The 13,119-nt window shown below is 43.5% G+C and overlaps 1 protein-coding gene across 1 annotated transcript in view; it reads right to left on the bottom strand.

Annotated features, from left to right (window-relative positions):
* The window catches only part of LOC126452772 (translation initiation factor IF-2-like), a 333,594-nt gene extending 325,416 nt beyond the window's left edge, over positions 1–8,178 (bottom strand). Inside the window, exon 1 of the mRNA XM_050091120.1 lies at positions 7,823–8,178. The gene's annotated coding sequence lies outside the window, so the exon portion shown is untranslated. The remainder of the gene's footprint in view (positions 1–7,822) is intronic.
* Positions 8,179–13,119: the final 4,941 nt, after the last annotated feature.

Raw genomic sequence — 13,119 nt, 5'->3', positions numbered from 1 at the left:
TACCAAATTTTATCTGTGCATTTCCCTGGTTGTATGACAGTATACTGTGATACATACTGCTGTTTTATGTTAAAAGACACACTGCTCACTAGATGTACATATATCTATATATTTTAGATCTGAGGATGGTCATTATAGACTGAAACCGGCCATCGTCTAAAGAATTCATATTGTGATCAGGGACTGGAATAAAAAAGCATTTTACAGTATTGGATCACTGTTTGTATACGCGATTATGTCGCAATTGGTGAAAAAAGAATAGACTACGTTAAATTCCCAATGAAAAAATATGAATCATTATCGATGCTCGATGCAGCATTTTTTTGACTTCAGGAAAACAACTGCCTCAGTACTGCGTCTATCATTATTATTAAAAATCTGCTGGTATGGTGTATTAAGAGAAATTAGTGACCGAATTCAGAATTTCTTGTTAGCGGGCACGCCGGACGCTGTGTCGGTTGCAGAGTCACCGACAAATGTGGAACTAACTGTCCGTGTAGCGCAGGGATCATTCGTGTTGATAGTCTGCCTTATTATCTCATATAAAATATCAACATTACCGTCTGACCCCCGAGCGGGGGAAGGAGTTACTTCACGCAGTGTGTTCCTAGTAAGTCTAAGGCAAGAAGAAGGGTGTTGGAGAGAATGTATGTACATCGCTGCACACTCTTCTACCCTGCCTGAGCGGAAACATTCTCAGGCATCCTAAACTGCATCTGTGGTGTATAGTTCTTCCGGGAAAGGCAAACTCCCCCACTAAGACCGCTGCTCGATTTTTCAGTGTACCGACTATCTGCCCCGCATTTCCTGTCCAGTTGTCTTCTATATGCAGACGAAATCACTCCCCTGTGCTCGCGTTTATACAACGGAGTTACTTCCACTTTATTCAGTGAGTACCTGTTTGCAGTTGCTACGTGAGACTGTGCGAAATACGTTCTTGTAAACCATGGCTGAGAAGTGATTGATATGCAAGTCTGATGTGATTGGTGTGTAAAGGTGTCAGGCAAATCCAACACCTTCCATGAAAACCCTGACATGATAGCAAATCCGGCAGTATGTCACAGCTCCGGATAAATCCTGACACTAAATTAACCAAAGTAATACGATCACCGAGTGAGCAAATGGAATACCACAGACTAACACAAGAACACCTAAATGCATGTCATACCTTCCCACCGTGAAACAGACGCAGTTCCGAGGGGAGAAACGAGAACAGAAGCCGAGAGCAGAACCGTGTAAGCCAGAAGGCCCTACGATAAGGGACACCCACATCGCCAGCCGACCGCCAAGACCACCCCCAGCCCATGTTAAAAGAGAGCCCTCCAGAAGAGCACTATAGATCTTACGGTAACACGAAAAGGGCCACACCAGCTGCAAGTTTTAGCGTGAGACTATACGCGTCTCTGTTACGTTGCGAACATTAAAAACATTGCCCCACCACGAAAAGTATAACGTTTCTCATTGAATAGACAGAATTTTTGTAGGTGGAGCTTAAGGTTAACATTGAGACCCCCCCCCCACCCACCCCTTGCACTGGGTGGGAGTCACTTACCACACATAAGCAGTATGGACTGCATGTTAATGCCTGTGATACAACGGCACTGAACACGTTCAAGTCTAAAAGAGTGATCCGCCGTAATGCTTTCCTCGACTTGCGTAGAAATATCAGAAGTTCTGTAAGACATGTGTCACTCACGAATATGCGCAAATACAGGGTGGCGCACGAAATGTGTTACCATTTTGTTTTTGAATATAAACTTTGTCAATACAATCTGCAAGGAACATACACTACAATGAAGAGCCGTCCATGGAGATTTGTTCCAACTCAGCACATGCTCAATCTGTGCATTTCGTTTCCTAACTTCCTTCAAACGAACACTGAAGTTAGTGATTACCCTACGGCACATGTCTTCCGTAATTTCACTGCAAGCTTGAAGAGTAAGTCTTCTCAGCAACATTAAATCACGTGGACGTTTCGGGAAAATTTTTTCCTTTAGGTACCCCCAAAGAAAGAAAAAAAGTCAAACGGGTTGAGGTCTGGACTATTGGGGGGGGGGGGGGGGGGGGCAATTTTGTCCGTCATTGAAGCGACCTGGAAACCTGAGTCAAATGATCAGCATGTCGAAATGCTCGTGTAAGAACTCTAACACAGTGTTTGCAGTGGGGGGACCACAGACAACACATGACCAACCGAGCTAGCGCGAGGCTCAAACAGCTCTATCCTATGCTCAACAGGCGTAGCACACTGAACAGAAGGGTGTCGAGGTCCATGTACATGACACTTATCCGACCCCTGATGACGTACGCAGCTCCTGTCTGGGGATACGCTGCGCCTACACGCCTGCAGCTCATACAAAACAAAGTACTCAAAATCATAAGCAATGCTCCACGATACACACGCATCGCGGACCTTCACCGGGAATACCGACTTGAGACTCTCACGGAGGTAATCCACAAACTCACCACAAGACTATACAGAAACTCCAGACATTCGCAGAACCCGTTTATTCTGAATCTGGGGAACTACGACCACAACCATAGATGGAAACATAAAAGACCAAAAGACATACTTGTAAGGACATAACATCTATGGCCAAGCATACGCAAACATAACGGCACAGGCGAGCCCCTGTAAATCAGACGCCATTACTGGATATCCAGCTGGATTGGAGTACACTGCCGAATAACTGGCACCACGCAGGGACGCCGTACCGTACACTGCATGCAAACAAGCTCCACACATCCCCCACACAGTGAGATGATCTATGGCCGATCTCCCACTACTGTATAACGATCTTGATTGTTCCAGGAATGCAGCAGCAGCAACAACTGGGACACATCGCCATCGCCTGTCATGGTAATGATGCATGATACCTATACTAACAAATCCAACCTTGCATGAGCTATCGCAGCTAGTAAGCCACTACTGCTCTTACTACCCATCCCACTGTCGCAGAGGTTTTTTTCCCACGGCACGAGCCATGGCACTTTTTTCCCTCTGCTCTTCAAATCGCTACCCTCACTCGCGTTTCGTCCACTATCACCTGATGGACCGTGTTAATGCGTAGCCTTACCCAGACGCACGGACAACATCACAGCCCAGCATCCTGTGATCCACCTACTAGACAACTAACATGTTTAACATGTTTACGGAGGTGACAGTAGAACTTTTGGTTTGGTCACCACGTTTGTGCGAGCGTGGAGGGGCCCCATCTCTTTAAAAAAAAAAAAAAAAAAAAAAGTGTTTGCAGTATGTGGCCTTGCTCCATCTCGCATGAACCACTGCGTGCTGAAGGGCAAGGCAATAGCAAGAAGCTGTGGAATTTAATGGAGCTCAGAGGCCTTATTCTTCAAGCTTGCAGTGAAATTACGGAAGACATGTGCCGTAGGGTAATCGGTAACTTCAGTGTTCGTTTGAAGGAAGTTAGGAAACGAAATGGACATATTGAGCATGTGCTGAGTTGGAACAAATCTCCATGGACGGCTCTTCATTGTAGTGTATGTTCTTTTCAGATTGTATTGACAAAGTTTATATTCAAAAACAAAATGGTAACACATTTCGTGCGCCATCCTGTATTTTAGTAAGTTATTCTACAAGTAAAACTAAAGAAAGAAGTTCATATAATCATAGGTTCACAAATGTTTAGTTACTGAGTTACGGCTAATAAAAGATTTTGCCTGAAATATGTCAACTTGGCTAATATGAATCCATCGCAAAACTGTACCAGGTAAAAGAAAAGCACCATTTCCATTTACTTTGTTCCTTTTGGTCTGATGAATGTAATAAAACGTGTCCCAGACGTGTAGCAGCAGTAGTTTTCCAGAACATCCAGAGAAGCAAAGAAGCAATTCCGTTAAATTTTTGATTTATTAACTACTTGGCCCAATTTCCTTCTTAAATTCCAGGTAACTGTCAAACTTTAGACTGTGAAATGCCTAATCGTTGACAGATACGTCGTGTACTGTCACGTTGAACAACATCCGTAATATCCTCATCGTATCGAGCGCTCGTACTGATTACGAACGGTAGACAGACACCTGTCTCCCGTAACATTCGAAAAACTCCACTAACGGTTCGTGATTCGCAATCCTCAGAGTTGGGTAACGCACGCGATATTCGTTTACTGCAGCCGTAGCATTACCTTCACATTTGCCGTAAATTAACGCTTTATCGGCGTATTCCTCTCTCGTAAATTTGAAACGCATCCCTATTTCATGAATAATCCACAAACTACAACAGTTACTATGTGGTTTTACTTCAATACAATGTTATTGTTGTGCTCTTTCACTCAAAAATGCAGAAAACTAACTCGTTTCAACGTCAGGAAAACGACTGAAACAACTCACTAACGGTTGCCAACAATGACAAACGTTTCTACATTCTTAATGGAAAGTAAACAAATTTACTTGTATAGTAATCTTTGCCCCTCTGGATATTCTGGGAAACTACTGCAGATTCACGTCTGGGACATCTTTTATTAGATTCACCAGACGACTAACAACAAAATAAATGGAAATCGTGCTTTACTTTGATGTACAGTTCTGCGACGGCTTTGTATTACTGAAGTTGCTAAATTTCAGGTAAAACGTTCTATTATCTATCTTCGTGACTCACCATGTATACTTCTGTTATAGAAGGAGGGGGAGGAGGAGGGGGAGGGGGAAGGGGAGGGGGAGGGGGAGGGGGAGGGGGAGAGAGAAAATTTAAGCCTGTTGGCCTCTTCAGATATTGAGAGAACTGAGGCTAAGGCGATGCAAAAATTATTCCAGCCAACGAGAGGGTGGAGACACGGAATCGACAATGTCGAATAAATGTTGGCAGCATGTTGCACTTGGATCGGGTTCTTTATTGAGGTTGCAAGCACCAGCTGTTCATTTTCTTTTTTTTTTCATAATACTCTCCGAAGACCAGTTTGGATTCCGGAAAGATAGAGGAACCAGAGAAGCAATATTTGCTCTAAAACTAATAATAGAGAAACGACTAGATAAGAACCTGATAACATACATAGCTTTCGTAGATGTAAAGAAAGCGTTTGATAATGTTAAATGGGATAAGATGTTTGAGGTACTCAAAAAAGTAGGAATAGACCATAAAGATAGAAAAATTATATGGAACCTGTACAAAAATGAGACAGCAGTTATCCGTGGACGGACACAACAAGAAGAGGTGCAGTTATGGAAAGGTGTCCGGCAAGGTTGCGCACTATCCCCTGTTGTCTTTAACGTATACACTGAAGAGGCGCTGAAAAAAGTAAGGGAAAATTCACAGACAGGTGTAGTAATTCATGGCCAACGAATAGATATGATAAGATATGCCGACGATATAGCTGTCCTGGCTGAAAGTGAAGAAGATCTTGTAGACCTACTGAATAGAATGCATAAAGTTATGGGGGAAGAATATAATATGAGAATTAATAAAGCAAAAACAAAAGTAATGGCATGCGACAAAGAAGATCAAGTGAAAGTCCAAGTTCATGTAGGCAATGAACTGCTTGAAAAAGTTCATAAATTTACTTATCTGGGCAGTAATATTACCAGGGATGGAAGGAGCAAAGCGGACGTGAGAAGTAGAATAGCTCAAGCAAAGGCTGCTTTTAACCAGAAGAAAAACATCTTAACATCTAAGAGCATCAGCCTTGAAATCAGGAAAAGATTTTTGAAATCATATGTGTGGAGTGTGGCATGCTATGGGTGTGAAACATGGACTCTCGGGACAGAGGAAGACCAGAAGCTAAGTTCTTTTGAAATGTGGTGCTATAGACGCACGCTCAAAATAAAATGTATCGACAAGGTCACAAACGAAGTGGTTCTGGAAAGAGCAGGTGAGAAGAGAAGCTTCTGGAGTTCCATTGTTAGAAGAAGAGTGCAATTTACAGGCCATCTATTAAGACATAAAGGACTCATGAACACTATCATAGAGGGATATGTCGAGGGAAAAAGACCAAGAGGAAGACCACGACTGAGGTACATGGATCAAATCGTGAAAGATGTGGGATGTAACACCTATAAAGAAATGAAGAGAAAAGCTGAAAGACGCACAGAATGGAGACAAGCTGCCATTGTAGCTGTTGCAAACCAATCCTCGGATTGACCACTACAGAAGAAGAAGAAGCCCACTTAAAAACTTCAAGTACTCACTCAGTAAACTAACAGTAACTCCGCTATATATAAACAGGAGCTCAGTGAAATCTTGTTAACTCACATGACAATGGAATGGTCTTACGGCATTTATTGGCCGGGGATATCCGCTTCGGAGTTCGGCCGCTGTACTGGAAGTCTGCAGTTTACGCCAGTTAGGCGATTTGCGTGTCAATGATGATGAAAATGATGGACACAGTCCGCTGCCGGGAATCGAACCCGGGCCCCCTTGCGTGGAAAGCGGTAACGCTACCGATGCGCTATGGCAGGCGGACGTTAACTCACACGAGGGAAATGCTGGGAAACTGTACTGAGTATTTGAACTGAAAACTCGTGGCGGAGGAAGTTGCCTTTCCGAAAAGAATGTTATAGTTTCTGCACTTCGACTAAGAATTCCTCCTCTGGCAGTGTAAAACAGTGCACAGAAATTTACGTCCATTCTGCCCATATGCACTTACGCGTTAGTATTACTTGCAGCTCGTATCTGTATTCCATGTAGTGTTTAGTGCACTTCCAGGAAATGTGTAACACCCTCGGGGAATCGTTTTCTCAGTATTCAGTACGCAGACCAGTGATGGAGGGAAGCACGTGACCACATTCTGGCGACCTACTTTCAGTCCCGCTTCTGCCCCAAACATCTCTCTCCCTCGCCCCCACCTGCCTTCTCCACCCTGTTACACCAATGGAGCACAATTTATCCCTTAATTCAGGTCTATTGCGTTTACACGTGGCACATACATTTAATACTTGTTTATAAACGCACTTCATTTACAGATAGATATTAATTTTATACTGTAACAACACATTTCTAATAGACTGCCGTTTTTTCTATCCCCTGGAATGCCGAAACTATTACCCCCGGAGAGAGAAAAAAACCATGAATAGGAGCTACTTTCTAGAAAATTTAATTTAGTTTGGATTTGTTATGCGCATCATTTTCGCTGTAAGCCGACGTTTCCGAGTTAATTCACGAAAAACCTGAAGAATTACCCTTAAATGCCCCATCCTGCCCCCATACTCACCTGTCAGGGCTTTCATTAATGACACTCTCCCACAGCACTGTACAAAAATTTTGCGACAATACGAATTTTTTTTCGCAGTTTCCCTTGATTTGACTGGATGGCAGTGTTGTAAGTTGATGGATTCGACCAAATACATTTAAAACGCTAAAAACCAGTAGTATTTACCCTCTCTAACTAGTCTAATTGCGACACTTCCTGTGGAACAACTAATCATTGACTTATTTAAATAAATTATCGATTCTTTCCAGCATAATAGTTTCAAGTTGGAGTAGGGGCGTAACAAAAATTAAAACACCAGTATGTAGCCATCAACTTCAGTGTGAAATTTGCAATATCTGTTTCAAAGTCGTGTACCCAATATGGATAATGATTATTCTTCTGAACTAAATTGATACTATATTCGTGTGATAGGAAAATTCAATCGTTGTCATTTTTTTCACACACTTGCCAGTTTTTTTTCGAGTAATATATTATGAACGTACTCCTCTTTCGCTTAAAAATACAACGGGAGGCCTATACGTAAAAACCACTGTTGCGTACCATAATATCGTCCCAGACGTGACTATACAAAAACGACGAATAAATCTGCCCACAAGAAGAAGTGTCAGATGCCACCAGCAGTAACGCTAAGAACCACCACCTATGGTCTGCCTTGCACGTACCGTTCTGACTGAAAGAGACTAGTTCGATTACAGGGACATGCGAACAAGTGAGTCCAGTTCGTGAAGCACAGCTGTTGTGTTCGTAAAGCAGTATCCGGCAGGAAGTAGGTCTGTCGTTCAGGATGGTGTGAAAAAAAAAAAAAAAAAATCACATTCCGCACTGGCTTCTTTTTCAGTAATTTTTTTGGAATTAGTAGGCAAAACGGCTCTGCTACACGTCTCGTGTATACAGCTTCGAAGAGCGCACACACACGGACACTGTGAAAAGGCTGAGAAGCACGCACGACGTTAAGCTGACGGAGCCTACACGTACACAGATACGCGCCACGCGGTTCCAGGCGCACACGCGCACAGGTTCGCTGGAGCACCCACTCGAACGTGCAGTTCGCGCGCGATCGACTGGAGTGCAGCGCGCGCGCACCGAGGCAATACGATGCTGCCGCCACTAACCCCCACCCCCACCACAAGCGGTCACGTGACGCGGCCCTTTCCCCACCAATGGGGCTCCAGCCGCGCCGCATGCTGTCTGCGACGCAGAGGGGGAAGTGGAATCGGCCTGATTCTCCGCTCCGTATTGTTGCTCGGCACGTATTCAAACTACATCGCGCGAAACATATTTTTGACAACAGAAGGTTTTTTTTTCCTTTTGTGATGTGCAAAACTTTACATTTATGATCTTTAAAGCAAGTTGCCAACATCAGCAATATCAGTAGAGTTGGGCAACACGATTCTTTTCCCGATTCGATTCCTACGATTCAGTCTCACATTGCGAATCGATTCCTACGATTCGTTAACGATTCTTTCACGATTTATTCTAGCAGTGATCTCCATACTGCATTCTAGTCTGCGATGGCACGATTCTTACGGAATGCAAGAAGTTCTACATCTTACTCACAGATGGCAGAAGGTGTCTGAAATTGTCAATGGGGTTAGAACCGAACTGTGTCATGATAAGATATGCCAGAAATAGTTTATTTATGAGTAAACATGCGTATGACGTTCCGGTTACAAGTACGATCCTCGACTTACACGTGTAAGGGTTTAATTGGTGTGTAAGGTCACGTTTGATTTGATTGCATCTATTGTTTTATTTCAGTACGCCAGGAAAGAGGATTCGATTTGTGCGAAAGTTGGTGCAAAATTACGTGGTGTGCCAGTTTGGTTGTGTGGCTTGAACGTATGTAACTACAGACTGTAACAAAATCTAGCAGTGAGGCAGACATGGTTTGGCTCATATCATCCTATGCTTTGCATTGGATCTGCAACAAATATGAGGTACGTATTTATTCATCTTACTTTGATTTCTTGATTTTAATCGTGTGTATTGGGAGCTGTGTACTCGCTGTATATCGTTTCTGTCATCACTAGTTCGTGTATTACTCGCGCAAACTGAGCTGACGTCGGCGCGGTGGCTGATGGTAGCGATGGTAAATGGGAGACGCCTTTAGGCCCGTTCCCGTCATCCACCGCCAAGTGTCAGCTTGGTTTTCACGAGTACGTAATATTACGGCCCTCGAACTTCGTTTGTCCGTTCCGAGCTTCGTTTGTTCAGACGCGTCCTCCACTTGACTGCCATCTGGCGGTCGTAATCATTCGGCACGACTCGGCATGATTCGGAAGTTGCCTTCGAAGCATAGCGCAGTATGAATCGATGAATCGTTGGAACTTGGAATCGTCACGACTCGGAAACGCGCCACCGTTCTTACGATTCTATTGAACGACGATTCGTCCGTATCACGATTCGGTTCTTACGATTCTTTATTTAGAGTCGTTCAAATGAACGACTCATTCACGAATAGCCGCAACTCTAATTATCAGGCCTTATCGAGACCTTACTGGGTACACTTCTATGTCCAAACACGACTCAAAAATGTTCGAACAGTATACGTCATCGTTCTGGAAATCTCTCGATCTGTTCGGTCTTTAGACCTAGTGACCCTTGTTGCTACTAATCGCAACGACAAGTGTTACCGTGTTTGAGCCACTATGGATTTTAATAATAAAAGTAACTGCGGAGCTCGGTCTGAAATATCCCCTAGGGTGCAGGTCATGCGTAACAACAACAAATAAAAGAATGCAGTCATGATTCTGTGCAATTCTCGAAGTTTAGTTCGTCTCGTGATCTAGTGATGTCTGATGGTACCACCTCCGAGACCAGTCTTCCCGCTTTAGTTCATTCCCGTGATAAAAATGAATCACTTTATTACGCTCTGGTTCGTTGTTCCCCATTTAGTTCTTAATTACTTGTCTTGATTGTCTCATCTGAATGTTGCCGTCTTAGTTTCCAACTTATTAAAATGTGGTGACGTTTTTGACTGATATTCTACTGTACGAACAGGAACTTAACTGCTAATTTCCAACATAGTTCCTAAACCATTAGTGTCTCTTACAAACGAAATGTTATTCTGTGTTTAGTCAGGTATTACGTTTTGGTAGACAACACTTCCGTCTTTGTTTCGTAAGTAAAGACGTCCACAAACATCGGTACCATATGATATTTGTTGTGCATTTCTTGAAGCACAATGCCGGCCGCTGTGACCGAGCGGTTCTAGGCGCTTCAGTCCGGAACCGCGCGACTGCTACGGTCGCAGGTTCGAATCCTGTCTCGGGCACGGATGTGTGTGATGTCCTTAGGTTAGTTAGGTTTAAGTAGTTCTAAGTTCTATGGGACTGATGACCTCAGATGTTGAGTCCCATAGTGCTCAGAGCCATTTGAACCAGTTTTTCAAGCACAATGTGAGTTTGTGCAGTGGTAGGGATTTAATGCTATTTCTTCCCGTGTTTCAGGAAATCGTCAAATTTTAAGCGGAGCCACCGCTTATTGTTGTGGCTTTGTGGCTAATTCGTGCGTATCCCTTGCGCCGCACTAGTCAAATTCGCTCAAGCTGCGTGTATCGAACGCTGTTGCTTCATTACAAGGAACTGTATGAGCTGCAAAACCTCTGACCTTCCTATTAACATTTCATTCGGCGTCATTAAGATAAAATGGCGTCAGGACATGTCGCAACACATTTCTACGTCTCTCAATCACTCTCCATCCAAGGTAACACGCGTGTCTTCCCTACCAAGAAATTTCTGTTAACACCCCACAACCCCCCCCCCTCTCTCTCTCTCTCTCTCTCTCTCTCTCTCTCTCTCTCTCTCTCTCTCTCTCTCTTCCCCCCCCCCCCCCCCCCCAATAGATTTTAGAAACAGAGACGCAGGCAGACATAAGAGGCGACACAGAGCATCATAAAGTAACTTTTGTTGTGATACTGCTCATGAGTTTTCGTTCGATGTGCCTCTATGTGGGTCCCACGGCAAGCTTGTCTCACTGGATTATTGAAATTCTGGTAGGCCCATTACGTCAACATTGCCGACATGTTCTTCACAGTCCGAAAGCTAGTTTCTGGTTTGATGCACTTCGCACTTTACTATACCCTGTGCAAGCCTCTTCACCTTTGCATCACTACTGGGGGCCTACATCCTTTTTAATCTGCTTTCTGTATTCGTATCTCTGTCTCCCACTACAATTTTTGCCCTCAGCACTTCCCTCCTTCACCAATCTGACGACTTCTTGACGCAGTAGGATGAGTCCTACCAACACATTCCTTGTTTTACTCAAATTCCGCCGAAATTTGTTTTTACCCGAGTCGATAAAATACTTTGTTAGTTATTCGATCTACCCAATTCTGTAACAGTAAGAAAAAGTTTCTGTCCACATAAAATTAATCTAATATATTGTGTGTGTTTGCTATTTGATTATTATCTGACTACTGTGACGTGTGAAGTACCTGGAACTGCGTTAGGTACTGTTCCTACGTCATGGCGCCCATCACTATTCTTACGTAAAACTGCTTAGGAGTTTAAAGTTCAGTTTGAATTTAATTATTGTTGTTCTGGTGAAGAACTGGCGACCACATGTTATTTTCACTAACGACATACTTCGAAAAACTTTATAAATTTTCCAATAACTACTGTTCACGCAATAAAAATATTAAAAGTTAACAGAACTTTGTTTCTAATCGTCATTGCTAAAGAACTGAGCAGTGACAATTCGGTTATAACTTCATCTACTTCTCTCGGTTATGCATTATTCTTCGGAGATGCCCTTTCCTCACAGATTAGGGACTTCAGGTACACGGCCATATACAGGGTGTTACAAAAAGGTACGGCCAAACTTTCAGGAAACATTCTTCACACACAAAGAAAGAAAGTATGTTACATGGACATGTGTCCGGAAACGCTTACTTTCCATCTTAAAGCTCATTTTATTACTTCTCTTCAAATCACATTAATCATGGAATGGAAACACACAGCAACAGAACGTACCAGCGTGACTTCAAACACTCTGTTACAGGAAATGTTCAAAATGTCCTCCGTTAGCGAGGATACGTGCATCCACCCTCCGTCGCACGGAATCCCTGATGCGCTGATGCAGCCCTGGAGAATGGCGTATTGTATCACAGCCGTCCACAATACGAGCACGAAGAGTCTCTACATTTGGTACCGGGGATGCGTAGACGAGAGCTTTCAAATGCCCCCATAAATGAAAGTCGAGAGGGTTGAGGTCAGCAGAGCGTGGAGGCCATGGAATTGGTCCGCCTCTACCAATCCATCGGTCACCGAGTCTGTTGGTGAGAAGCGTACGAACACTTCGACTGAAATGTGCAGGAGCTCCATCGTGCATGAACCACATGTTGTGTCGTACTTGTAAAGGCACATGTTCTAGCAGCACAGGTAGAGTATCCCGTATGAAATCATGATAACGTGCTCCATTGAGCGTAGGTGGACGAAGCTAAAATGAGCTCTAACATGGAATTTAAGCGTTTCCGGACACATGTCCACATAACATCATCTTTATTTGTGTGTGAGGACTGTTTCCCGAAAGTTTGGCCGTACCTTTTTGTAACACCCTGTAGAAAAGTTAATTAGCCGGAGAGGTAGGAGGGTTATCAACTTTCGCAGCAGATAATGTCACGACTTACGTATTTAATGGGCTCTCACACGCTGAACATTTATTACGCAGTACTGAGTATTACGCAATAATATTGACCGTCTGAGAGTGATATTGACCGTCTGAGAGTGGTATTGACGGTTTCCGCAATATACTGAACTAAAGAGCCGTAAAAATATTTAGTTCGCTCAATATATTGCCCAATATGGCGTACCGTGTAAGGACAGTACTGCGTATAAGCGGACAGTTCCTGTCAAGACAACTCAGAAATGCAATTCGCTGCGAAGGAATTTATGCACAGAACTGAAAAAAGTAAATGATAAAAGATCAGTGAATGTGCTGGAGAATTTTTACTGAAGCA

Source organism: Schistocerca serialis, unplaced genomic scaffold, assembly GCF_023864345.2.
Source record: "Schistocerca serialis cubense isolate TAMUIC-IGC-003099 unplaced genomic scaffold, iqSchSeri2.2 HiC_scaffold_935, whole genome shotgun sequence".
NCBI classification, from domain to species: Eukaryota; Metazoa; Arthropoda; class Insecta; order Orthoptera; family Acrididae; genus Schistocerca; species Schistocerca serialis.
Note: the sequence above shows the minus strand (reverse complement) of the source record. Positions and strands in the feature narration are given on the sequence as shown.